General features: G+C 46.5%; 1 protein-coding gene and 1 long non-coding RNA gene across 2 annotated transcripts in view; both read right to left on the bottom strand.

Annotated features, from left to right (window-relative positions):
• The window catches only part of LOC117529109 (matrix metalloproteinase-17-like), a 244,201-nt gene that overhangs the window by 129,220 nt on the left and 88,849 nt on the right, over positions 1-26,132 (bottom strand). The window lies entirely within an intron of this gene.
• Positions 16,815-25,253, bottom strand: LOC117529359. Its single transcript, XR_004565998.1, has 3 exons — positions 25,091-25,253; positions 24,433-24,548; positions 16,815-17,098 (listed from the first exon to the last, which is right to left on the bottom strand). It is a non-coding gene; the product is annotated as an uncharacterized LOC117529359 (long non-coding RNA).

Below are 26,132 nucleotides of genomic sequence, written 5' to 3'. Positions count from 1 at the left end.
TAACTGGGAATGTCCTTGCATGGTTGACATCAACCTAACCAGTCAGTCTCCTTGTATTCTATACAACAACACTATCTCTAACCTTGGTAACATGAAATATGGGGTTCCACTGGGGTCTGTCTTAGGCTCCCTGCTTTTCTCCCTTTATATAGCACCCCTTGGGCACATACTGCGGGGTAATGGAATTACTTTTCATTGCTACGCTGATGAAACTCAGCTATACATGCTGATAACTCGTACACACAAAGTTTTTAGAGGATTGCCTTGTGTCAATGAAAAGCTGGATATCCAGCAATTTCTTACTTTTAAACTTGGATAAGACTGAAATGATGGTCCATGGTCCAGTGAAACATCGCCATCAGTTTGACTGGCTCACGCATAACTGAGGCGTGTGTGTCAGACATCACATTGACAAAGTGAGGAACCTTGGGGTGATTCCTGATCCTGCACTGTCCTTTGGCCTACACATTAAAGACACTACGAGGACTGCTTTCTTCCACCTGTGAAATATAGCAAAGATTCGTCCCATCGTGTCTGTGGCTGATGCAGAGACCCTGATCCATGCATTTTTCTATTTTAGATGGGATTACTGCAATGTTCTGTTCTGTGGTCTACTGCATTCCAGCATAAGGGTTCTCCAATTGGTTCAAAATGCTGCTGCCAGAGTTTCGACAAAAAGCGGAAAGTTTGACGACATTACACCGATTTTGTCATCTCTTCACTCATTTCCTGTCTCTGTGGGGTCGGATTGTAAGGTTCTCTTATGAACCTATAAAATTATTTATAGACTAGCATCTCCCTACTTAGCTGATCTAATTACACTCTACATTCTCACTGTTCTCAGGGCACAGGACTGCTTTGTGTCCCGAGGGTGAATAAAAAGTCAACAGAGCTTTCTCTTATCATGGATCTGTGTTGTGGAATGATCTCCCTGCTGAGATAAAACAGTCACATTCTGTAGAGATATTCAAGTTCAGACTGAAAACACATCTATTCTCCCTCTCATATGGTTAGCATACTGGCATAGTATGGAACTATGCTTCCTATCCCTTTCACCCATATTATTAGCAACAGAACAGGTCTCAGCCTCACTTCATCTAAATTCTGGGACTGGTAGTTATGCTAAAGACTAGCTGCTGGGGATCACCTCAATATTCTCTCTGCTTCCCTGTCGATTTACCGCTGGTGAACTCATACCTTATGTGCAGTCTTTTCGGCCGACTGATTCTGCTCTTTTCCTCTCTGTCCAAGGCACTGACAACACCACTCATTGATTGTGACCCAACACCACCAAGGTGCCAGATTGACCTCAGGATGCCATGCCTGCTCCAGGACTGACCGGAGGTCCTGGCTTGCAGCCTACTGGTGCTGGACATTATATATTAGAGACCAAAGATGGACTCTACTGCATTTTCAATTAAGGACTCTGTTTTTGTTGCTCCTCTGTTTGCAAACAAACTTTTGTACAATATGTAAAAACCTTGTAAATGATGGAATGGCCCAAGCAGTCGGTCACCCCTCTCGGTCTGGTCTGCTTGAGGTTTCATCATCATTCTCACCAGAGACTTTCCTTACCACTGTCACTTGTGTGCTTGCTCAGGGGGGCTGGAAAAGTTAGACCTTACTCATGTGAAGCACCTTGAGGCAGCTTTGTTGTGATCTGGCGTGATGCAAATAAAATTGTTTTAATTGAAAGTTTCATTTGTAAGGATGAAGTGAGGGCAGCCATGAAGAGGATGAAGACTGAAAAGGCAGTTGGTCCAGATGACATACCAGTGGAGACATGACAATGCCTAGGAGAGATGGCAGTGGAGTTTTAAACAGATTGTTTAAGAAAATCTTGGAGAGAGGATGAGAGGAGTTTTTCCTTAACACTGTTGCTCTGGGGGTTGGTAAGGTTAGACCTTACCTTTGTGAAGCGCTTTGAGACAACTCTGTTGTGATTTGGCACTATATAAATGAAAATAAATTGAAACTGAAACTGAAAAATGCCCGAGGAGTGGAGACAAAGTGTGCTGATTTCTATTTTTAAGAACAAGGGTGATGTGCAGAGCTGCAGTAACTGCAGAGCTATAAAGTTGATCAGCCACAGCATGAAGTTATGGGAAAGAGTAGTAGAATCTAGGCTTAGAAAACAGGTGAAGATCTGTGAGCAGCAATATGGTTTTGTGCTGAGAAAGAGCATTGTAGATGCAATGTTTGCTCTGAGAATACTGATGGAGAAGTATAGAGAAGGTCAGAAGGACTTATAATGTGTTTGTGGATTTAGGTATTATATAAGAAGGCGTGGAGTGGCAGAGAAGTTTGTGAGGGTAGTGTAGGACATGTACAAGGACAGTGTGACAGCAATGAGATGAGCAGTAGGAATGACAGACTAATTCAAGGTGGAGGTGGGATTACACCAAGGATCAGCTCTGAGTCTTTTCTTGTTCACAATGGTGATGGCCAGGTTGATGTATGAGATCAGACAGGAGTCACTATGGACTATGATGTTTGCAGATGACATTGTGATCTGTAGTGAAGAGTAGAGAGCAGGTTGAGTCTTGCTGGAAAGGTGGAGATATGCTCTGGAGAGAAGAGGAATGAAAGTCAGTAGGAGCAACACTGAGTACATGTGTGTGAGTGAGAGGGAGCCCAGTAGAATAGTGTGGTTACAAGGAGTAGAAGTCGTGAAAGTAGATGAGTTTAAATACTTGGGGTCAACTGTCCAAAGTAATGGAGAGTGTGGTAGAAAGGTGAAGAAGCAAGTGCAGGCAGGGTGGAGTGGGTGGAGAAAGGTGGCAGAAGTGATTTGTGACTGAGGAATATCTGCAAGAGTTAAGGGGAAAGTCTACAAGACAGTAGTGAGACCAGCTATGTTGTACGGCTTAGGGATGTTGGCGCTAACAAAAAGACAGAGCAGAAGGTGGCAGAGTTGAAGATGTTGCCATTCTTTTTGGGAGTAAGGAGAATGGACAGGATTAGGAATGAACATAACAGAGGGTCAGCTCAGGTGGAACAGTTTAGGGACAATGTCAGAGCGGTGAGACCTGAGATGGCTTGGACATGTGCAGAGGAAGAAACACAGGGTATATAGGGAGAAGGATGCTGAGGATGGAGCCACCATGGCAGGAGGAGAGAGGGAGCCACCACAAGAGGAGGTTTATGGATGGACTGAGGAAAGACATGCAGGTGGTTGGGGTGACAGAGGAAGATACAGAGGACGGGTGAGATAGAAACGATGTTCTGCTGTGGCAACCCCTATCGAGAGCAGCTGAAAGCAGCAGAAGAAGAAGAGATAGAGCTACACCGAACAAGAGATATAGCAATAAACAATACAAAGCTATAGCAATACAGAGATAGCGCTAATCTAATCTAAATTTGTTATACAATTCTGGACATTCAGGCCTACAGTGCATCCATAAAGTATTCACAACGCTTCACATTTTCACTTGTAAACATTTACAAAGCATTCTTTTTTATTAGCTACTTATTGGTAAGAACATAAATTGATGGCTTAATAATTATTAATAACAAAATATGTAAAAACATTTCTAAATGATAGTTGATCATTAATAATTTATTTACAAACTTAAATCAGACACTATTCATAGTGCTAAAATACTTTACAAATCATATTTTTAGTGTTTACGTTTTATTCCTCAAATTATTAAGCCTTTACTAAGCATTAATAAACCATTAGTTGATGCTCAATGTATCAGTTATAACATCTGTAAGATTGCATTAACTACTTTTCTTTATTCCTCAATACTTTATGTATCATTTGTTAATAATGTACAAAGCTCAAGTCTCTTTCCCCATCACTATAAGTACGCAGTTTTTTTTTATTTATTTTTTTTAACACTGTTTATTCAAAGGGGCAACTCCATATTCAATTACAACATAAAATTAATACAACAAATCGAACAGAGCGACTCAGCAAATTCTAGGACGGTATTCCATCCCACTGAAAGTAAAAGGGGTATACCCTAAAATATATTTTACTTTATCTACAACTGGTAAAAAAAAAAAAAAGAGAAGGAAAACACACAATTCCGGTGAGGAACCCTGAGCAAGTATAATTATGCCCAACCAAAGTAAATAATGACAGGGGTCCACCTATCCAAAAACAAATCCATATTCAAATGAAGCTTTGCCGTAACTTTTTTCCATTAGATATACGTTTTTTAATCCGTCACGCCGTTGATGGAGAGTGGGAGGTAGTGCTTTTAACCAAGATCTCGTTATCATTTTCTTTGCTACCAATAAACAAATGGGGAGCAATTGAGCTTCCCTTTTTGTTGGAGAAAGTGTAGTGACACGGACCCACAACAGGGGGCACAAATGAACGGTCAATAGATGAGCCAAAAGGTAACAATTTAATGTTGTGAATGTGCACAACGATTATACAGACAATCACAGAATCTGATAGCAGTCAATACACCAAGGTGACGTGTGGGCAGGCTCGAGGATAGAAGACATCTGTCCTGAGAAGAGCCGGGACCACATGATTTCCACTGCCACAGAACCTGGTGAATACTGGAGCCGCCAAGTCCCGAATTCCCAGGTGATCACCGTCCCCGACTGTCGGATCTGGTACTGCTGGCGAGGAGCACAAACAGTGAGATGTGGGTGTGTGCACACCCAGTAACAAAAACAGTCAGAAGGTGGAAAGTCACCTCCACCTCTAATCACACACTCGTGCAGCTCCTGTTACACCCACTTATCTGGTTTGGGTGTTGAAGCGAAGCCGTCGCTGTTCACACCAAACGCCAATCCAGCAGATAAGGCACACCACAGGAAAGCGGCTGCAAAAAGAGTTCAGACTATGACAGTTTTAGATACAGCAGAGAATATTACCTTCACAGGTAGATGATATCTCGGCAACGAGGTGGAGATGACGTCCGGTCTTTATGGAGTGAGATGATGTAGTGTAGATGGGTGACAGCTGTCAAGAGATAAGCCCGCACTTCAGGCAGGGCGCCCTCTGGTGGTGGGCCAGCAGTACCTCCTCTGCTGGCGGCCCACACAACAGGACCCCCCCCCCCCTCAACGGGCGCCTCCTGGCGCCCGACCAGGCTTGTCCGGGTGACGGCGGTAGAAATCGGCCAGGAGGGCCGGATCCAGGATGAAGCTCCTCTTCACCAGGAGCGTTCTTCGGGTCCATACCCCTCCCAGTCCACCAAATACTGGAACCCCCGGCCCATCCGACTGACAAACAGGAGCCAGCGCACCGTCCAAGCCGGCTCCCCATCGATGATCCGGGCAGGAGGCGGCGCCGGTCCGGGAGCACAGAGGGGTGAGGTGTGGTGAGGTTTGATCCTTGACACATGAAAGACCGGGTGGATCCGCAGTGAAGCAGGGAGTTGGAGCTTCATTGCGGCAGGACTGAGGATTTTGAGGATCTTGTATGGCCCAATATACCTGTCTTTGAGTTTCGGGGAGTCCACCTGGAGGGGGATGTCCTTCGTGGATAGCCACACCTTCTGCCTGGGCTGGTAAGCAGGGGCCGGGGATCGCCGGCGGTCTGCATGGGTCTTCGCCCTCGTCCGAGCCTTCAACAAGGCAGAACGGGCGGAGCGCCACACCCGACGGCACTTCTGCAGGTGGGCCTGGACCGAGGGCACACCGATCTCTCTCTCCACCATGGGAAACAATGGGGGCTGATACCCCAAACACACCTCAAATGGGGAGAGGCCGGTGGCAGAGGACACCTGGCTGTTATGCGCATACTCGATCCAGGCCAGATGTTCACTCCAGGCCATCCGGTGTGCGGACGTCACACAGCGCAGGGCTTGCTCCAATTCCTGATTGGCCCTTCTGCCTATCCATTGGTCTGCGGGTGATACCCGGACGAGAGGCTCACAGTGGCCCCCAGTTCCCGGCAGAAGCTCCTCCAGACGTGTGAGGAGAACTGGGGACCACGATCATTGACGATGTCGGTAGGTATCCCATGCAGACGGACGACGTGGTGGACCAGGAGGTCTGCAGTGTCCTGGGCCGTGGGGAGCTTCGGGAGGGCCACGAAGTGGGCCGCCTTGGAGAACCGGTCCACTATCGTGAAGATGGTCGTCATGCCCTGGGACAGCGGGAGGCCCGTGACAAAATCCAGACCGATGTAGGACCAGGGGTGATGAGGCACAGGAAGTGGCTGAAGAAGTCCCTGTGCCTTCTGATGATCTGCCTTGCCCCTGGCACAGGTGGTGCAGGCCTGGATATATCCCCGGACATCGGCCTCCAGGGACGCCCACCAGAAGCGCTGCCGGACCACTGCCACGGTCCTTCGCACCCCCAGATGACAGGAGAGCTTAGAACCGTGACAGAAATCCAAGACAGCAGCTCTTGCCTATGGTGGGACGTAGAGTCTGTTCTTCGGCCCTGTTCCGGGGTCCGGGCTCCATGCCAGGGCCTCCCGGACGGTCTTCTCCACGTCCCAGGTGAGGGTGGCCACGATAGTGGACTCTGGAATGATGGGCTCCGGTGGATCCGACAGCTCAGTCTTGACTTCGTCTTCATGCACCCGGGACAATGCATCCGATCTCTGGTTCTTGGTCCCCGGGCGGTAGGTGATTCGGAAGTCAAAACGCCCGAAGAACAGTGACCAGCGGGCTTGCCTGGGGTTCAGCCGCTTGGCGGTCCTGATATACTCCAGGTTCCGATGGTCAGTGAAAACCGTGAAAGGCACAGACACTCCCTCCAACAGGTGTCTCCACTCCTCAAGAGCCTCTTTCACCGCAAGGAGGTCTCGATTGCCGACGTCATAGTTCCGTTCAGCTGTGGTCAACCTGCGAGAAAAGTAGGCACACGGGTGAAGAACCTTATCGGTCTCTCCGCTCTGGGATAGCACGGCTCCTATCCCTGAGTCAGAGGTGTCCACTTCAACCACAAACTGGCGGCTAGGGTCGGGCTGCACCAGAACAGGTGCAGACGAGAACCGGCGTTTCAACTCCTTGAACGAGGCTTTGCAGCGATCCGACCAGGTGAAGGGGACTTTTGGAGAGGTCAGGGCTGTCAGGGGGCTAACTACCTGACTGTAGCCCTTAATGAACCTCCTGTAGAAATTTGCAAAGCCGAGGAACTGTTGCAGCTTCCTACGGCTTGTTGGTTGGGGCCAATCTCTCACCGCCGCAAAATTGGCCGGATCAGGGGCGATGGAGTTGGAGGAGATGATGAACCCCAGGAAGGACAAAGAGGTGCGGTGAAACTCACACTTCTCGCCCTTCACAAACAGCCGGTTCTCCAACAACCGCTGCAGGACCTGACGTACATGCTGGACATGAGTCTCAGGGTCTGGGGAAAAGATGAGTATGTCATCCAGATATACGAAGACGAATCGGTGCAGGAAGTCCCGCAAGACGTCGTTTACCAATGCTTGGAACGTAGCGGGGGCGTTAGTGAGGCCGAACGGCATGACCAGGTACTCAAAATGACCTAATGGGGTGTTGAATGCCATCTTCCATTCGTCTCCCTTCCGGATCCGAACCAGGTGGTATGCATTCCTAAGGTCCAGTTTGGTGAAAATTTGGGCTCCATGCAGGGGCGTAAACACTGAATCCAACAGGGGTAAAGGGTATCGATTACGAACCGTTATGTCGTTCAGCCCCCTGTAATCAATGCATGGACGGAGTCCGCCATCTTTCTTGCCCACAAAAAAGAAACCTGCACCCATTGGGGAGGTGGAATTCCGGATCAACCCGGCAGCTAATGAGTCCCGGATGTAGGTCTCCATTGATTCGCGCTCAGGACGTGAGAGATTGTACAGCCTGCTGGACGGGAACTCAACGCCCGGGACCAAATCAATGGCACAATCGTACGGACGGTGCGGGGGAAGGGTGAGCGCCAGATCCTTGCTGAAGACGTCAGCAAGATCGTGGTACTCAACCGGCACCGCCGTCAGATTGGGAGGGACTTTAACCTCCTCATTAGCATTTACACCGGGAGGAACCGAGGATCCTAAACAATTCCGGTGGCAGGTTTCGCTCTACTGAGCCACAACCCCAGACAGCCAATCAATCCGGGGACTGTGTTTAATCATCCATGGGAAGCCCAAAATCACGCGGGAGGTAGAAGGAGTTACAAAAAACTCAATCTCCTCCCGGTGATTCCCAGGGTTACAGGTAGTGTCTTGTGTGTGATAAATGGGAGAAGAGTGCCATCTAGTGTTCGCACCCTCACTGGCGAAGAAAGCGCCACCAGAGGGAGCCCTACCTCCCTTGCCCATCTGCTATCCATCAGATTCCCTTCTGACCCCGTGTCCACCAGTGCTGGGGCTTGAAGGGTTAAATCCCCGCTCAGGATTGTAACTGGGAGTCATGTTGAAAGATGTGTATGACCCACGTGAATGTTTTGACCCCCCTCAGCCCAGTCTCTAAGGGTGGGCGTTTGTGTTTTGACCGTTTGAGGCAGTCTCTCTGCTGCTGCTCACTCGAGCCGCAGATAAAGCACTCCCTGCAGACCAGCCTCCTCTGTCTGAATGTGGCCCTGCTCGTGTTCCTAGCATCGTCAGCAGGGGGAGCTGTAGCCACATGGAGCGCTGTGGCTGTGGAGCGTGGGGAAGACGGCTCCCTTTCAGACCCGGGAGGAAGAGGAACAGCTTGTGCCTGACCACGCCCTTCGCCTCGCTCCCGTCGGCGTTCTTCTAACCGATTGTCCAATCGTATAACCAAATCGATAAGCTCAGCCAAATCCCGCAGTTCCTCCTTAGCCACCAGGTGCTCCTTCAGGCCGGACGACAGTCCGTTTATGAAGGCGGCGCAGAGCGCAGTCATATTCCAGCCGGATCTCGCAGCCGTGATGCGGAAGTCGACTGCATATTCGGCTGCGCTCCGGCGCCCCTGTCTCATTGACAGCAGCACGGTAGATGCAGTTTTGCCTCTGTTAGGGTGATCAAAAACAGTTCTGAGCACCCTCACAAACCCAGTATAAGAGGCAAGGAGCCGTGAACTTTGTTCCCAAAGCGCTGTAGCCCAAGCGTGTGCCTCACCTCGAAGCAAATTAATCACGTAAGCCACCTTGCTGGCATCAGACGCGTACATCACGGGACGTTGTGCAAAGACGAGCAAACACTGCATAAGAAAGCCCGCGCACGTCTCCACACAACCTCCGTACGGCTCTGGGGGGCTTATGTATACTTCAGTGGATGGTGGGGGGGTTGTTGAATGACCAGTGGAATGTCTGTATTCAGCACCGGGTCGGCAGGAGGAGGAGCTGCAGCAGCGCCCTGAGCGCGCACTTCCACCTGCGTGGTGAGAGCCTCCATCCTGCGATTAATGATGATGTTTTGCTCGGTCATCAGGTCCATCCGAGCGGTAAAGGTGGTGAGGATGTGCTGCAACTCACCAATCACGCCTCCAGCCGATGCCTGTGCACCCTGCTCTTCCATTGGCTGTCCAACAGATGGTTGACGCCCCTCGGGATCCATGACGTTGGCCGAGATATCCTGTTGGAGAAAGTGTAGTGACACGGACCCACAACAGGGGGCGCAAATGAATGGTCAATAGATGAGCCAAAAGGTAACAATTTAATGTTGTGAATGTGCACAACGATTATACAGACAATCACAGAATCTGATAGCAGTCAATACACCAAGGTGACGTGTGGGCAGGCTCGAGGATAGAAGACATCTGTCCTGAGAAGAGCCGGGACCACACGATTTCCACCGCCACAGAACCTGGTGAATACTGGAGCCGCCAAGTCCAGAATTCCCAGGTGATCACCGTCCCCGACTGTCGGATCTGGTACTGCTGGCGAGGAGCACAAACAGTGAGATGTGGGTGTGTGCACACCCAGTAACAAAAACAGTCAGAAGGTGGAAAGTCACCTCCACCTCTAATCACACACTCGTGCAGCTCCTGTTACACCACTTATCTGGTTTGGGTGTGAAGCGAAGCCGTCGCTGTTCACACCAAATGCCAATCCAGCAGATAAGGCACACCACAGGAAAGCGGCTGCAAAAAGAGTTCAGACTATGACAGTTTGAGATACAGCAGAGAATATTACCTTCACAGGTAGATGATATCTCGGCAACGAGGTGGAGATGACGTCCGGTCTTTATGGAGTGAGATGATGTAGTGTAGATGGGTGACAGCTGTCAAGAGATAATGAGTGACAGCTGTCACCCCCGGCTGTGTCCGTGGCGGCAGCGCCCTCTCGTGCCAGAAGCCCGCACTTCAGGCAGGGCGCCCTCTGGTGGTGGGCCAGCAGTACCTCCTCTTCTGGCGGCCCACACAACACTTTTTGTCAAACCACCCCTTGGGGTCAGCCCTATAATGTAATATTTTGGATCCAGCGGCAAATTAAAATTTAGGATGGCTCGGATCTCTGCCTGGATCCCTAGCCAATATGGTTTCAAGGCGGGGCAGTGCCAAAAAATATGCAAATAATCCCCAATTTGTTTGCAATCCCTCCAACACAGATTAGTTTTACTATTATCATTATTAAAAGTATTAGATGGTGTCCTAAAAAATCTTAACTTAATTTTCCAATTGAACTCCTTCCAAATCGGACTGCTAGTAATTTTACGGCCTCTTTCACACGCCTCTTCCCATTCTTCATCCTCAATAATTGTGTTTGCCTCTAACTCCCACTTCACCTTCACTTCCAGTGAGTTATCAGACAGTTGAGAATGTAAATATTTATACATGCTCGATATTATTTTAACTTTACTTTTTTCTTCAATCACCTTAATTAATATTTGTTCAATCGGTGTAGGCAGTTGTTTCAAAGCGTCCCATTCTGCACATGACACTAAATAGTCTCGTAACTGTAAATATTGAAAAAACCCATCAGAACCTAAACCAAATTTGTCCTGCAACTGTTTAAAAGATTTTAATATCCCTCCATCAAACATCTGATAGTTATCAAACCCCTTTCCGCCCACCCCTTAAATCCACAGTCTAATTTATTATGTAAAAAATCAGCAATCTTAGTGATTTTAAGTGCCTGTGAGGTTGTTAAAGGTGCATTGATTTTCTTCCTCACCTGTGTCCATACTCGTTGTGTACACACAATCCACTCATTTTTTATTTTCAAATCTCTCCATTTCTTTTGTTCTAAAAAAGGTACGGTCTCTAATGAAACAATTTGGGAAGCATGGTTTTCAAGTTTTATCCAATTTGTTTCCTCATCCTGCAATACCCATTCTACTAACCCACGCATCTGTGCAGCCCAATAATACAATTTCAAATTAGGCAAACCAAGACCCCCATTTTTTTGGACTACATAACCCACTCAACAAAAATATAAACGCAACACTTTTGGTTTTGCTCCCATTTTGTATGAGATGAACTCAGAGATCTAAAACTTTTTCCACATACACAATATCACCATTTCCCTCAAATACTGTTCACAAACCAGTCTAAATCTGTGATAGTGAGCACTTCTCCTTAGCTGAGATAATCCATCCCACCTCACAGGTGTGCCATATCAAGATGCTGATTAGACACCATGATTAGTGCACAGGTGTGTCTTAGACTGCCCACAATAAAAGGCCACTCTGAAAGGTGCAGTTTTATCACACAGCACAATGCCACAGATGTCGCAAGATTTGAGGGAGCGTGCAATTGGCATGCTGACAGCAGGAATGTCAACCAGAGCTATTGCTCGTGTATTGAATGTTCATTTCTCTACCATAAGCTGTCTCCAAAGGCGTTTCAGAGAATTTGGCAGTACATCCAACCAGCCTCACAACCGCAGACCACGTGTAACCACACCAGCCCAGGACCTCCACATCCAGCATGTTCACCTCCAAGATCGTCTGAGACCAGCCACTCGGACAGCTGCTGAAACAATCGGTTTGCATAACCAAAGAATTTCTGCACAAACTGTCAGAAACCGTCTCAGGGAAGCTCATCTGCATGCTCATCATCCTCATCGGGGTCTCGACCTGACTCCAGTTCGTCGTCGTAACTGACTTGAGTGGGCAAATGCTCACATTCGCTGGCGTTTGGCACGTTAGAGAGGTGTTCTCTTCACGGATGAATCCCGGTTCACACTGTTCAGGGCAGATGGCAGACAGCGTGTGTGGCGTCGTGTGGGTGAGCGGTTTTCTGATGTCAATGTTGTGGATCGAGTGGCTCATGGTGGCGGTGGGGTTATGGTATGGGCAGGCGTCTGTTATGGACGAAGAACACAGGTGCATTTTATTGATGGCATTTTGAATGCACAGAGATACCGTGACGAGATCCTGAGGCCCACTGTTGTGCCATACATCCAAGAACATCACCTCATGTTGCAGCAGGATAATGCACGGCCCCATGTTGCAAGGATCTGTACACAATTCTTGGAAGCTGAAAATGTCCCAGTTCTTGCATGGCCGGCATACTCACCGGACATGTCACCCATTGAGCATGTTTGGGATGCTCTGGACCAGCGTATACGACAGCGTGTACCAGTTCCTGCCAATATCCAGCAACTTCGCACAGCCATTGAAGAGGAGTGGACCAACATTCCACAGGCCACAATTGACAACCTGATCAACTCTATGCGAAGGAGATGTGTTGCACTGCATGAGGCAAATGGTGGTCACACCAGATACTGACTGGTATCCCCCCCCCCCCAATAAAACAAAACTGCACCTTTCAGAGTGGCCTTTTATTGTGGACAGTCTAAGGCACACCTGTGCACTAATCATGGTGTCTAATCAGCATCTTGGTATGGCACACCTGTGAGGTGGGATGGATTATCTCAGCAAAGGAGAAGTGCTCACTATCACAGATTTAGACTCGTTTGTGAACAATATTTGAGGGAAATGGTGATATTGTGTATGTGGAAAAAGTTTTAGATCTTTGAGTTCATCTCATACAAAATGGGAGCAAAACCAAAAGTGTTGCGTTTATATTTTTGTTGAGTGTAGTTTCAGCCGAACCCGAGGTTTTTTCCTTTGCCAAATGAATAAAGAAATCATTTTGTCCAACCTTTTAAAAGTAGAGGATGGAATCCAAATAGGGAGGGCCTGGAACAAATATAACAACCGAGGAAGGAGATTCATGCTGTTTCTATTCTCCCGATTAGGGATAAGGGTAGAATTTCCCAGCGGACAAGGTCAGATTTTATTGACAAAAACAATTTACCATAGTTTTCTGTATATAATTGTGAGGTTTGTTGTTGTGTGGGCCGCTGAAGAGGGGGTACTGCTGGCCCACCACCAGAAGGCGCCCTGCCTGAAGTGCGGGCTTCAGGCACGAGAGGGCGCTGCCGCCTCAGGAATAAGCCGTGGTGACAGCTGTCACCATCATCCGTGACAGCTGTCACTAATCAACACATCTGGTATAAAAGCAGGAAGACACCTCCACCAAACTGCCGAGATATCATCTTCATCTGGAGGTAATACTCTCAGCCCCTTTTGAGATCGATAAATCTATTATTGTGAGTGTTTGCAGGAGAACCGGTCGTTTGTGAGGAGGCTGTGCAAGACGGCGCTCCTTTTCAGCTGAGACCGCTGCAACGCGCTGAGTGAGAGGTGGAGGTGGCATTCCCACCTTTGTTACTGGGTGTTCACACACCCACCCTTTGACCGTCTTTTGCTTTCTGCCAGCAGTACCAGATCTGACACTCCGGGAAAGTGGCCACCTGGGGACTCCGGAACTTGGCGGCTCCAGTATTCCTCGGGTTCAGGTGGCGGTGGAAATCGTGTGGTTCCGGTTCGTTTCCAGACGGGCGTCTCCTATCGTCGAGCCTGCCCACACGACACCTTTATTAATTGACTGTTGCACATTCTGATTCTGCTGTGTTTGGTTGTGACATTCACACCAGTAAAGTGTTATAATTTGACTCCTTCCATTGTCCGTTCATTTACGCCCCCTGTTGTGGGTCCGTGTCACTACACTTTCCCAACAGTTTGTGGTGTAACCATTATGCCTAAATACTTAAATCCTTGGGTGGGCCAATTAAACAAACTTTATCCAAATCTAGCGGCCTATCACCCACCAACATCATTGCTTGCGACTTTGTCTCATTGACCTTATAACCTGATATCATTCCAAAGTCCCCCAGACAATCCATAAGTGCCGAGACAGATGTCTGCAGGTTGGTAATATACAGTATCACATCGTCCGCATAGGGTGAAATCTTGTACTCTACTCCACCCACCGATACTCCCTGTATATTGTCATTATCTTGAATCATTTCCGCCAGTGGTTCTATGCTTATAGCAAATAATAAAGGAGAAAGTAGACACCCCTGTCTAGTTCCTCTTTTCAGTCTGAAACGTTCAGAACAATGTCCATTTACTCGTACTTTTGATGTGGGTTCTGTATACAACACTCTAATCCAATCAATAAAATCTGAGTGAAATCCCATTTTCCCCAATGTATTCTCCAAATACAGCCAATCCACCCTATGAAATGCTTTCTCAGCATCTAAGCTGAGAAGCATTGAAGGTTCCTGTTTCTGTTTTGCTATGGACATAATGTTTAGTGTTCTTCTTATATTATTTATTCCCAGGCGACCAGGTATAAACCCTGTTTGATCGGACTTAATTATTCTGTTAATGCACTTTTGAATTCTTTTAGCCAGTATTGTTGTTAGAATTTTTACATCACAGCACAACAAACTAATTGGCGTGTATGAGGAACAGACTGTGGGATCCTTTCCCTCCTTGGGGATTACTGATATTATCGCCTGAGACCAAGATTTTGGTGGGTCTTTTTTAACTAAGGTGTAATTATATACCCTTTGTAAAAGGGGTGTGACTTCATCTAGAAAGTGTTTATAAAATTCCCCCGGATAGCCATCCATACCTGGAAGTATGCAGTTTTAAAGACTTTTCTTCTTTCAATGTATGAATAAGCCTTAATTGAGCATTAGTTAAGCATTTATAATATCCTTGTGGTGATTAAATCTGTTTTATAACTCATTTTTATGTGCTTAATATATATTGTAATCACAATCAAAACAGTTGACCAATTCACTTTTATATGTACATTTCTAAATGCTTATTAACGTAATAGTAAACTTAAAAAAAACTATTATAAAGCTTTTACAAGCTGTTTTTTAATTATTGCATTTTATCGTTTCAGATTGTACAGATACACAGTGTACCACAGTTTTACCTAGTGGGTTGATGGAAAACGCGTGAGGAAATGAAGAAAGGTGATTCCAGCCTGTGCAGTTACGGCAATAAGAAACAGGTTCCAATGGTGTTTCTGAGGGAATCGGTAAGATTTTATCGATATCGATACCATTATCGATTCCGCTTATGGATCCAATTCCTTATCGATACCTCTTGTGAATTTTTTTGTGTACTAAAGGTAGGCTTTACAGGTTTTCTCTGTCAGTGGGTCAAAGAGCTTTTTCTTATCGTGCACCCGCTCTGTGGAATGGTCTTCCTGCGACCATAGGCAGTCAGAGTCCGTGGACATTTTTAAGTCAAGACTTAAAGCTTATTTTTATTCTCTTTCTTATGAATAGTTTTTATTATTTATCTGTTTTATTGTTTTACTTCTGTTTTTAATTATGTATGTGAATTTTTAAATTTTTAATCAGCTAATTAAACTGAATTGAAATTGAACAACAATTTATTGAGTCTTAAAGTAAATAAATATGAAATTGGTCACTGGATCCTTAAACTCTGGACATAATAAACTCTACATGGTGGATCCTTGATCTCTGGACATAAACAGAAATAAACAAAATCTGTAGTTTTTGTCAAAAGCTTTTCCTTTCAGACATTACTGGCATTAACGTCTTTCCGATCTGAGCTCTTACAGCTGGCTGTGCTGCATGTCAAAATATAATTTATAAAGAATACAGGACGCCTCATTTTGGGAGGAAAAAACATTTTAGTCGGCTGTAGTTTCTTGTCTGTATTACAACGTTTATAAGAGATGTCATTTTATTTAGAGTGGCAATTCATTTTCCATCCATCCATTTTCTTCCGCTTTGTCCGGAGTCTCTCGGCTGGCTTGGGAACGCCTTGGGGTTCCCCCGGAGGAGCTGTGTGTGGATCGGGAGGTCTGGGCGGCTTTGCTTGAGCTGCTGCCCCTGCGACCCGACTCCGGCAATTCATTTTGAAGTTATTAATTCCGTCCGGACTCTGTCTCAGCAGAGAGCCGCGCAACATTTGGAGCTGTGCCAATGGAACGGAGGACGATTCTCGTTTCTTGACTACAACAAGACAAGAGTCCCAGTTAGTGACTTTAATCCACACAAAAGTGACTCACGGTATTTCAATGGCTTGGAGAGGGGTTAAGAAGAGGACTTGCCGTTTCTGAAGAGCAGCGAATCAAAGAACCAACGAGCTAGTGGATCAATGGTTCATGCTTCAAACTGGTGTTGCGCTGCAGAAACTGTTGATTACAGACCTGCTGCAGGGTCTGTAATCAATATAGAGGAATGATCATTTTCCCGACAAATACCCTCAAAAATAACGGCTGCTCTGAAGGACCTATAAGGGAATCGTTAAGCAAAAAGGCTATTGATATCGGTGGATCGAATAATTTCTTAACGATACTTGAAAAGAACCGGTTCTTGATACCCAACCCTACCCACGCTGCAGTGAATGGGGACCCGGTGCAGCTTCTCCATGAGCATCAACACATGACTTCACATTTGTAAAATGACACTTGACAAATGAAAAGTTTTGGATGTGTTTGCTTGATAGAAATAAAATCAAATTATAAAATGTACATGTTGCAGATTTCTTAACTGAAAGTCAAAAAGAATAATTGTTTATTTGTTGACAAACATTTATTTGAGCCTCTTATTTTGGTAAACAGAGTGTTATTGATCATTTTTTTCAAAAAATTCCATCTGCAATCGTTCAATGGACAATTCACATTTACCACTCGGCAGATATGCAAACTTGCAAATATTGATATTGATATTGTAGAGCTTAATATTGTATCACATTCATTTGTGAATTGGTAATCTTTACATTTTGTTCCATAGCAGTTCAAAACATGACAACAGTAGATGTTACTTATTCACACGTGACAGTCATATTTATGACAGTGATAATACTGATGTCCAATAATTTTCCACATAAATACTCATTCAGCAACATTTATAGAATCTCCAGACATGATTTTGGATGGCTTCCAACTGGTTTGGCTTGTCCTTCTTGCCAATGGTTGTCCTTGTTTGTTCTGGTACAGGTATGGCACCATCTTTGGATCAGCCCCTAAAACAAAAAGAAAATCTAAAAGCATCATACAATGTAGCAATAACGTCCCTCAAGTGAAGCAAATGAGATTTTTCCCAGAGTTTATAGCACAATGGAAAATGTCAACAGTGTCCATCTATATTCAGAACTTTGCAAATAGTTGGTTTGACAAAACAGCAAAAGCAGGTCTTTTTTAGGTGAGTCTTTTTTAATTGGACTGGTCATTTCCCATACTTTATACGAGGTCTGTGAGAAAAGTATCTGACCTTTTTATTTTATGCAAAAAAATATATGGATTTGATTCATATATTTTTACGTCAGCCAAGCTTGAACCTTCATGCGCATGCGTGAGTTTTTTCACGCCTGTCGGTTGCGTCATTCGCCTGTGGGCAGGCTTTGAGTGAGCACTGGTCCACCCCTCTCGTCGTTTTTTCATTGCGAGGAAATGGCAGAATGATTTGGGCTTTGTTCCATCAGAATTTTTTCAGAAACTGTTAGAGACAGGCAGCTGGAAACCATTCAGAAAATTCACATAGCTTTCGGTGAAAATTTTATGGGCTTCACAGAGATTAAGGAGTGTTACTACCGCTTTAAGGACGGCCCACAATGGCGCACGGCGCGCCGCGCTCCGAGCAGCAATCGACAGGCTGAAACGACCATTTCATTTCTAAACGGATGGCCGTATGGATCCGGGACCATCGTGTGCAATTTCTCTGGTTATCACAAGAGCTGGACATCAGCCATTTTCCGGCAGATTTCACTTTTAACAAGAGATTTTGTCATGGAAAGCCGCGCGGAGGCTTCGCGCATCACGACGTATTTGCTGATGGAGCAAGACAAAGAACACCTCCGTTTTGGAGTGTCAGAGGACAAGTTGGGACATGCCTAGCTCTCCACAATTTCTCTTATACTCACTCGACTGGTAAGCCACTGAAAGCCGAGATAGGCATGTCCCAACTTGTCCTCTGACACTCCAAAACGGAGGTGTTCTTTGTCTCGCTCCATCAGCGAATCTGTTGTGACGCGCGAAGCCTCCGCATGGCTTTCCATGACAAAATCTCTTGTTAAAAGTGAAATCAAACGGAAAATGGCTGATGTCCAGCTCTTGTGATAACCAGAGAAATTGCACACGATGGTCCCGGATCCATACAGCCATCCGTGTTGTGTGGGCCGCCTGAAGAGGAGGTACTGCTGGCTCAACACCAGAGGGCGCCCTGCCTGGCCACCTGGAGACTCGGGATTCGGCGGCTCCAGTGTACTGCAGGTCTCCGTTGGTGGTTACTAACGCCCCCGCAAGGTTCCAAGCATTGGTAAATGACGTCTTGCGGGACTTCCTGCATCGGTTCATCTTCGTGTACCTGGACGATATCCTCATCTTCTCCCTGGATCCTGAGACCCATGTTAAGCATGTACGTCAGGTCCTGCAGTGATTGTTGGAGAACCGGCTGTTTGTGAAGGGCGAGAAGTGCGAGTTCCACGGTACATCTTTGTCCTTCCTGGGGTTCATCATCTCCTCCAACTCCATCGCCCCTGATCTTGCCAAGGTAGCGGCGGTGAGAGATTGGCCCCAACCGGCAAGCCGTTGGAAGCTGCAACAGTTCCTCGGCTTCGCAAATTTCTATAGGAGGTTCATCAAGGGCTACAGTCAGGTGGTTGGTCCCCTGACAGCCTTGACCTCCCCAAAAGTCCAATTCACCTGGTTGGATCGGTGCGAAGCCGCGTTTAGGGAGTTGAAACGCCAGTTCTCGACTGCGCCAGTTCTGGTGCAACCCGATCCTGACCGCCAGTCTGTTGTTGAAGTGGATGCCTCTGACTCAGGGATAGGAGCCGTGCTGTCCCAGAGCGGGGAGTCCGATAAGGTCGTCCACCCTTGTGCCTATTTTTCCCGCAGGTTAACCCCAGCAGAACGTAACTATGACGTTGGCAATCCGGAGCGCCTGGTGGTGAAAGAGGCCCTGGAGGAGTGGAGACACTTGTTGGAGGGAGCTGTGGTACCATTCACGGTTTTCACTGACCATCGGAACCTGGAGTACATCCGGACCGCTAAGCGTCTGAACCCCAGGCAAGCCCGCTGGTCACTGTTCTTTGGTCGTTTTGTCTTCCGGATTACATACCACCCCGGGACCAAAAACCAATGGTCTGACGCACTGTCCCGGGTGTATAAGAGGAAGTCAGAACAGAGCTGTCAGATCCACCTGACACCATCATCCCGGAGTACACTATCATCGCCACCTTTACGTGGGACATAGAGAACACCGTCAGGGAGGCCCTGACGTGACACCCAGACCATCAATGGCAGTGGACCATCGAACAGACTGTACGTCAAACCAGACGCAAGAGCTGCGGTCCTGGACTTCTGTCACGGTTCCAAGCTCTCCTGCCATCCAGGGGTGCAAAGAACTGTGGCAGTGGTCCGGCAGCGTTTCTGGTGGGCGTCACTGGAAGCCGATATCTGGGAGTATGTCCGGGCCTGCACCACCTGCGCCAGGGGCAAGGTTGTACATCAGCAAGAAAAACGACTCCTCCAGCCGTTGCCGTTGCCTCGACGCCCCTGGTCCCATATAGGCCTGGACTTCATCACGGGTATCCCTGCGTCCCAGGGTATGATGACCATCTTGACAATAGTGGACCAAGGCGGCCCATTTCGTGGCCCTCCCGAAGCTCCCGACGGCCCAGGAGACTGCAGACCTCCTGGTCCACCATGTCGTGCATCTGCATGGTATCCCCACGAACATCGGCTCAGACCATGGTCCTCAGTTCTCCTCTCAAGTCTGGAGGAGTTTCTGTAGGGAACTGGGGGCCACTGTGAGCCTCTCATCCGGGTACCACCCACAGACTAATGGACAAGCAGAGCGGGCTAACCAAGATCTGGAGCAGGCCTTAAAGTGTGTAACCTCCGCGCACCCGACGGCCTGGAGTCAATATCTATCTGGCCTGGATCAAGTACGCCCATAACAGCCGAATATCATCGGCGACCGGCCTCTCCCCATTTGAGGTATGTTTGGGGTACCAGCCCCCATTGTTTCCGGCTGTGGAGGGAGAGATCGGGGTCCCCTGGGTCCAGGCCCACCTCAGAAGGTGCCGTTGGGTGTGGCGAACAGCCCGCTCTGCCCTTCTGAAAGCTTGGACGAGGGCGAAGAGCCATGCAGACCGCCGACATACCCCAGCCCCCGCATACCAGCCCGGTCAGGAGGTTTGGCTTTCAACTAGGAATATACCTCTGCATACGGACTCTCCTAAACTCACGGACAGGTACATCGGACCATACACCATCATCAAGGTCACCAGTCCAGCCGCAGTGAAGCTGAAACTCCCAGCTTCACTGCAGATTCTTATGGTCTTATGGTAACAGGGCTGGTACTTTTTGGCTTATGTGCTGCCCTGATCTACCAGAAAATTTGCAAGACGGCGGCATCAAGAACCACGGGCCCTCGCTTGTCCGTCATGATTAACGAGGTTGGCAAGGCAGTGCATTCTCAGACTGCAAATTGGATGACACCCTGGAGCTGATGCGTGCCTTGCAGTTGAAGCTGAAGGTTTCGGAGGCCGGTGAATATTCTTAATTCAAAGTTAGGAATATTCTTAATTTATAATTGGGATTTGGCTGAGTGTGGGGAAACTATAAAAAGTGTTTTTCACTGCTCGGCTGCAACACTACAGGCTATCTAGCATCAAGGTCAATTGCCCACTGTTTTTCCTCCAGTGGAATTTATCCAGGCTCTGGTGAGATTATTTGGCTCCATTCTTATCTCAACCCACAAGACAACAAACTGACAGACTTACACATGGACCAAAGCATGCTCCAGCTCCTCTTATCACTCTCTGCCCCTCCCTCCCTGCGGCAGGCCTCGTCCTCTCTCAAGCTTGCCTGGCGGCGCGACTTATAGTTGAAGCGGCCTTCACCCACTTTGCCTCCATTCGGATGACGGACTGCTTCAAGTTTAGTGCACATAAACAATGTCAAATGTATATGTGTTGTCTTTAATTTTGATGTGTGCCATTATTACGGTAAACAAGTAATAATTGTGGATTAATTGCTGTATCTTGTCTGAGGTAATTGGAGTGTAAACATAATTTCCCTTTTTTGGGATCAATAAAGTTGTCTGATTCACCCCGTATTTCACGTGTCTAAAATAAAGCCGTACCACACCTCGGACCTCTGCACCCCCGGACTAGCGCCGCCTCCTGCCCGCATCATTGACGGCGAGCCTGCGTGGACAGTCCACAGGCTCCTTGATGTTCGCCGGAAGGGTCGGGGTCTCCAATATCTGGTGGACTGGGAGGGTTATGGACCCGAAGAACGCTCCTGGGTGAAGAGGAGCTTCATCCTGGATCCAGCCCTCCTGGCGGAGTTCTACCAGACATCCCGACAAGCCTGGTCGGGCATCAGGAGGTGCCCGTTGAGGGGGGGGGTCTTGTTGTGTGGGCCGCCTGAAGAGGAGGTACTGCTGGCCCAACACCAGAGGGTGCCCTGCCTGATGTCGGGCTTCAGGCACCAGAGGGTGCAGTCGCCTCGCAGGAGCACCAGGAGCCCGGAGCTGACAGCTGTCAGTCATCATCTCATCACCACATCACGTCCATAAAAGCCTGGGAGAGACACCATAACTCTGCCGAGTTATCAGCTTACCCGACAGGTAACCGACTCAGCCGTCTTGTGCCGTACGCACATGTTTTGCTTCTGATCTTTGCAGTCGTGATCCTTTTGTATACTTATAGCTTGAAGCTGGGTTTGTGGAAGTTTGGAGGAGCTGGCGTTTCCACTCCTCACTTTCCTAACTTTCTAAGTATTACATTAGGCACTGCACGTTTTCAGTGTTCCTGTTTTCTGGGAGTGGTGGATTTTTCCCTCAGAAGAGGAACTGAACTTTTGCTGACTGTTGCTGGATGTACACACACCCACCGTAACCTGTTTGTTTTGCCTGCCAGCAGTACCAGATCTGACAGCCGGGAGCAGTGGCCACCTGGGGACTCGGGATTTGGCGGCTCCAGTGTACTGCAGGTCTCCGTTGGTGGTGGAACCTTGTGGGTCCCGGCTCTTCTCTGGATGGGCATCTCCTATCCTCGGGCCTGCCCACACGTCACCTTTTTGTGGAACTTTAATTGACAGACTAAAGCAGTATTTGACCTGTAGTGCACATTTGCAATATTAAATTGTATTTATTGGCATCTCTATTGTCCATTCTTTTACGCCCCCTGTGTGGGTCCGTGTCTTACACTTTCCACAACAATCCGTTTAGAAATGAAATGGTCGTTTCTGCCTGTCGACCGCGCCTTGGAGCGCGGCGCGCCGTCCGCCATTGTGGGCCGTCCTTAAAGCGGTAGTAACACTCCTTAATCTGTGTGAAGCCCATAAAATTTTCACCGAAAGCCATGTGAATTTTCCGAATGGTTTCCAGCTGCCTGTCTCTAACAGTTTCTGAAAAAATTCTGATGGAACAAAGCCCAAATCATTCCGCTATTTCCTCCCAATGAAAAAAACGAAGAGAGGGGTGGACCAGTGCTCACTCAAAGCCTGCCCACAGGCGAATGACGCAACTGACAGGTGTGAAAAAACTCACGCATGCGCACGAAGGTTCAAGCTTGGCTGACATAAAAACATATGAATCAAATCCATATATTTTTTGCATAAAATAAAAAGGTCAGATATTTTTCTCACAGACCTCGTATATATACAGTAGTGTTCAGAATAATAGTGGTGCTATGTGACTAAAAAGATTAATCCAGGTTTTGAGTATATTTCTTATTGTTACATGGGAAACAAGGTACCAGTAGATTCAGTAGATTCTCACAAATCCAAGATCAAGCATTCATGATATGCACACTCTTAAGGCTATGAAATTGGGCTATTAGTAAAAAAAAGTAGAAAAGGGAGTGTTCACAGTAATAGTAGCATCTGCTGTTGATGGTACAAACTCAAAACTATTATGTTCAAACTGCTTTTTTTAGCAATCTGTGAATCACTAAACTAGTATTTAGTTGTATAACCACAGTTTTTCATGATTTCTTCACATCTGCGAGGCATTAATTTTGTTGGTTTGGAACCAAGATTTTGCTCATTTATTAGTGTGCTTGGGGTCATTGTCTTGTTGAAACACCTATTTCAAGGGCATGTCCTCTTCAGCATAAGGCAACATGACCTCTTCAAGTATTTTGACATATCCAAACTGATCCATGATACCTGGTATGTGATATATAGGCCCAACACCATGGTAGGAGAAACATGCCCATATTATGATGATTGCACCACCATGCTTCACTGTCTTCACTGTGAACTTTGGCTTGAATTCAGAGTTTGGGGGTCATCTCATAAATTGTCTGTGGCCCTTGGACCCAAAAAGAACAATTTTACTCTCATCAGTCCACAAATTATTCCTCCATTTCTCTTTAGGCTAGTTGATGTGTTCTTTTGCAAATTGTAACCTCTTCTGCACATGTCTTTTATTTAACAGAGGGACTTTGCGGGGGATTCTTGCAAATAAATTAGCTTCACACAGGTGTCTTCTAACTGTCACAGCATTTACAGGTAACTCCAGACTGTCTTTGATCATCCTGGAGCTGATCAATGGGTGAGACTTTGCCATTCTGGTTATTCTTCTATCCATTTTGATGGTTGTTTTCCGTTTTCTTCTACGCGTCTGTTTTTTTTTGTCCATTTTAAAGCATTGGAGATCATTGTAGATGAACAGCCTAGTTTCCCCTCTCCAATTAACTTTTTAATCAAACTACGCTGTTCTTCTGAACAATGTCTTGAATGTCCCATTTTCCTCAGGCTTTCAAAGAGAAAAGCATGTTCAACAGGTGCTGGCTTCATCCTTACACAGGGGACACCTGATTCACACCTGTTTGTTCCACAAAATTGATGAACTCACTGACTGAATGCCACACTACTATTATTGTGAACACCCCCTTTTTTACTTTTTTTGTACTAATAGCCCAATTTCATAGTTCACTCCTTTGCTCATCCTCTTTCCCCACAGGCTCACTGACCTCACGTGCGTGTGTGTGCGTCATGAGGAAATGACCGCTCAGTGTGTCTGTGTCTTTTCATAATAAGCCAATACGTGTGCGCACACATGCACATGTGCAGCAAACTTTATTTCCTCTCTTCCGCAGATGGCTGTCAGAACGTTTTGGAACTGAAATCCGACACCTTTCGGATGTGCATCAATTCATAAGTCTGACGCCACTCTGCGTGATTCCGGCTATGTATGACGGGGTATTAGTTTACCTGATATCTCAATGGCAAGTGCAATGCAAGTGTTTCTGTGAATGTAATTATACAGAATGATCAGTAATCAATACATTCATAAAACTGAGAATGACTGAGGAATATATTGTTACCATGGACACACCTGCAGAAGGTGGCTTCCATCAGCTCTCCCCTGAATGTGAAGTCCTTGGAATCTTTGATTTTCCTCACTACAATGTCTTGACTAACTGCTCCACTGAAGTATGAATCTTTTATCATCTCCAAAACAGAATAAATATTGTTAAAATCAAAACAGCTAAAGGGTAAAAGGCGACAAGCAATTTCATGTTGTTTTATTGATAACTGACATAAACACATCAGCATGTTTTAAATTTTCTAGGGTGTGTTATCCTGTCACTGATTGTTATGAATGGGACGTCAGCCACAAATAACATACAGATTCTACACACTAATTTATATACATGTGTATATATATAAACAAACACACACACAAAAGTCACTATCAATTTTTACTAGCAGATAATGCATATAATAATTACACCCAAATTAATTATACTGTTGATCACAAATTTATATTATGCATAGCACAGGCCGTGCACGCTGTCACAGCAACACACACGCAGGCACGCGCACGCGCGCGCGCGCGCGCACACACACACACACACACACAAAACAAAAAAAAAAAAACAGATTGTCGTTAGTATCCCGACTGTGACTGTGCACTGGTTAACCATTCAGAATTAATATCAAGTTCTCAGCTAGACATATAAATAAATAAATATTCTACTTTTGAAACTCACCTCCTGCAGACGTCCTCCTCTCTCTCTTGCCTCGGCGCTCATCACGACGACAGCTGGCTGTGTTTTTCTGTGTCTCGCCCCGTGTTTATACACTTAAGTCAAATATCGTCAGGATTACAGTGTCCTTCAAAAAAAAAAAAATTGTTTAGAACCCATGAGCTTCGCTCAAAAATCGTTTTCACAGCAGTCCCACTCGAAATGGCCGCTACACACTTTGGAGCAGTGGCGGTGCCAGAAAATTTTTGTTGGGGGAGGTGAGGGGGGCTGGGGTAAAAGTTGGAGGGGCTCCACAAAATGTCGTAGAAATGAACAATATATAGTAAACTGCTTTATGAATACCAAGGTATATGTTTTAGTCACCTGTGCTCCTCTAAAATGTGGTATCAATGCACACATACATCACTTAGAATGATTGCCAATGATTGTATCTTCTGTGTTAGTGCGCGGCTGCCGCCGACGTGCTTGATGAATTCCTGCACAAAAAGTAGTTCCCAGATAATTGTGATATATTCCTCTGATATTCTCATCTAAATCAATTCTAAAATTTACCAGTAATAAAATTATAAAGATAGGTGAAGTTTTAAGAGTGGCTGTAATAAATATTTAGGAAACCTAAATTTTTCGAGTATAGAGTTAAATTTGTCTCATTAAAACTTGCAAATGCACAGAGGGCGATTTACAAATATCCTTTGATTTGGACACGTGCTTTGTGATCCACAAACAGAAATTTCTGATTTGTAACTTGTGTGTGGGTTTTTACAAATAAATGTTTATTTGCAAAACTGAAAATTCTGTTTGTGAAGGGTGATTCAGCATTGGTGGATCACCAAACACATTCATCACTTTGCTCAGTTATGCAATATTGAGACATTCTCAGCACAAAACTGCAGTTGAGATCCACAAATATGTCAGTCGCTATTCACATTATTGGCAGGATTATTGGGGGAGCTGGGGGGGGGGGGGCTTGGCTCATTATTGGGGGAGCTTAAGCCCCCCAAGCCCCCCCTTGGTGCTGCCACTGCTTTGGAGAAGCTCATAACAG

Source organism: Thalassophryne amazonica, chromosome 17 (genome assembly GCF_902500255.1).
Source record: "Thalassophryne amazonica chromosome 17, fThaAma1.1, whole genome shotgun sequence".
Lineage (NCBI taxonomy): Eukaryota > Metazoa > Chordata > Actinopteri > Batrachoidiformes > Batrachoididae > Thalassophryne > Thalassophryne amazonica.
The sequence above is the reverse complement of the archived record's forward strand: the minus strand, read 5'-3'. Positions and strand labels throughout refer to the sequence as shown.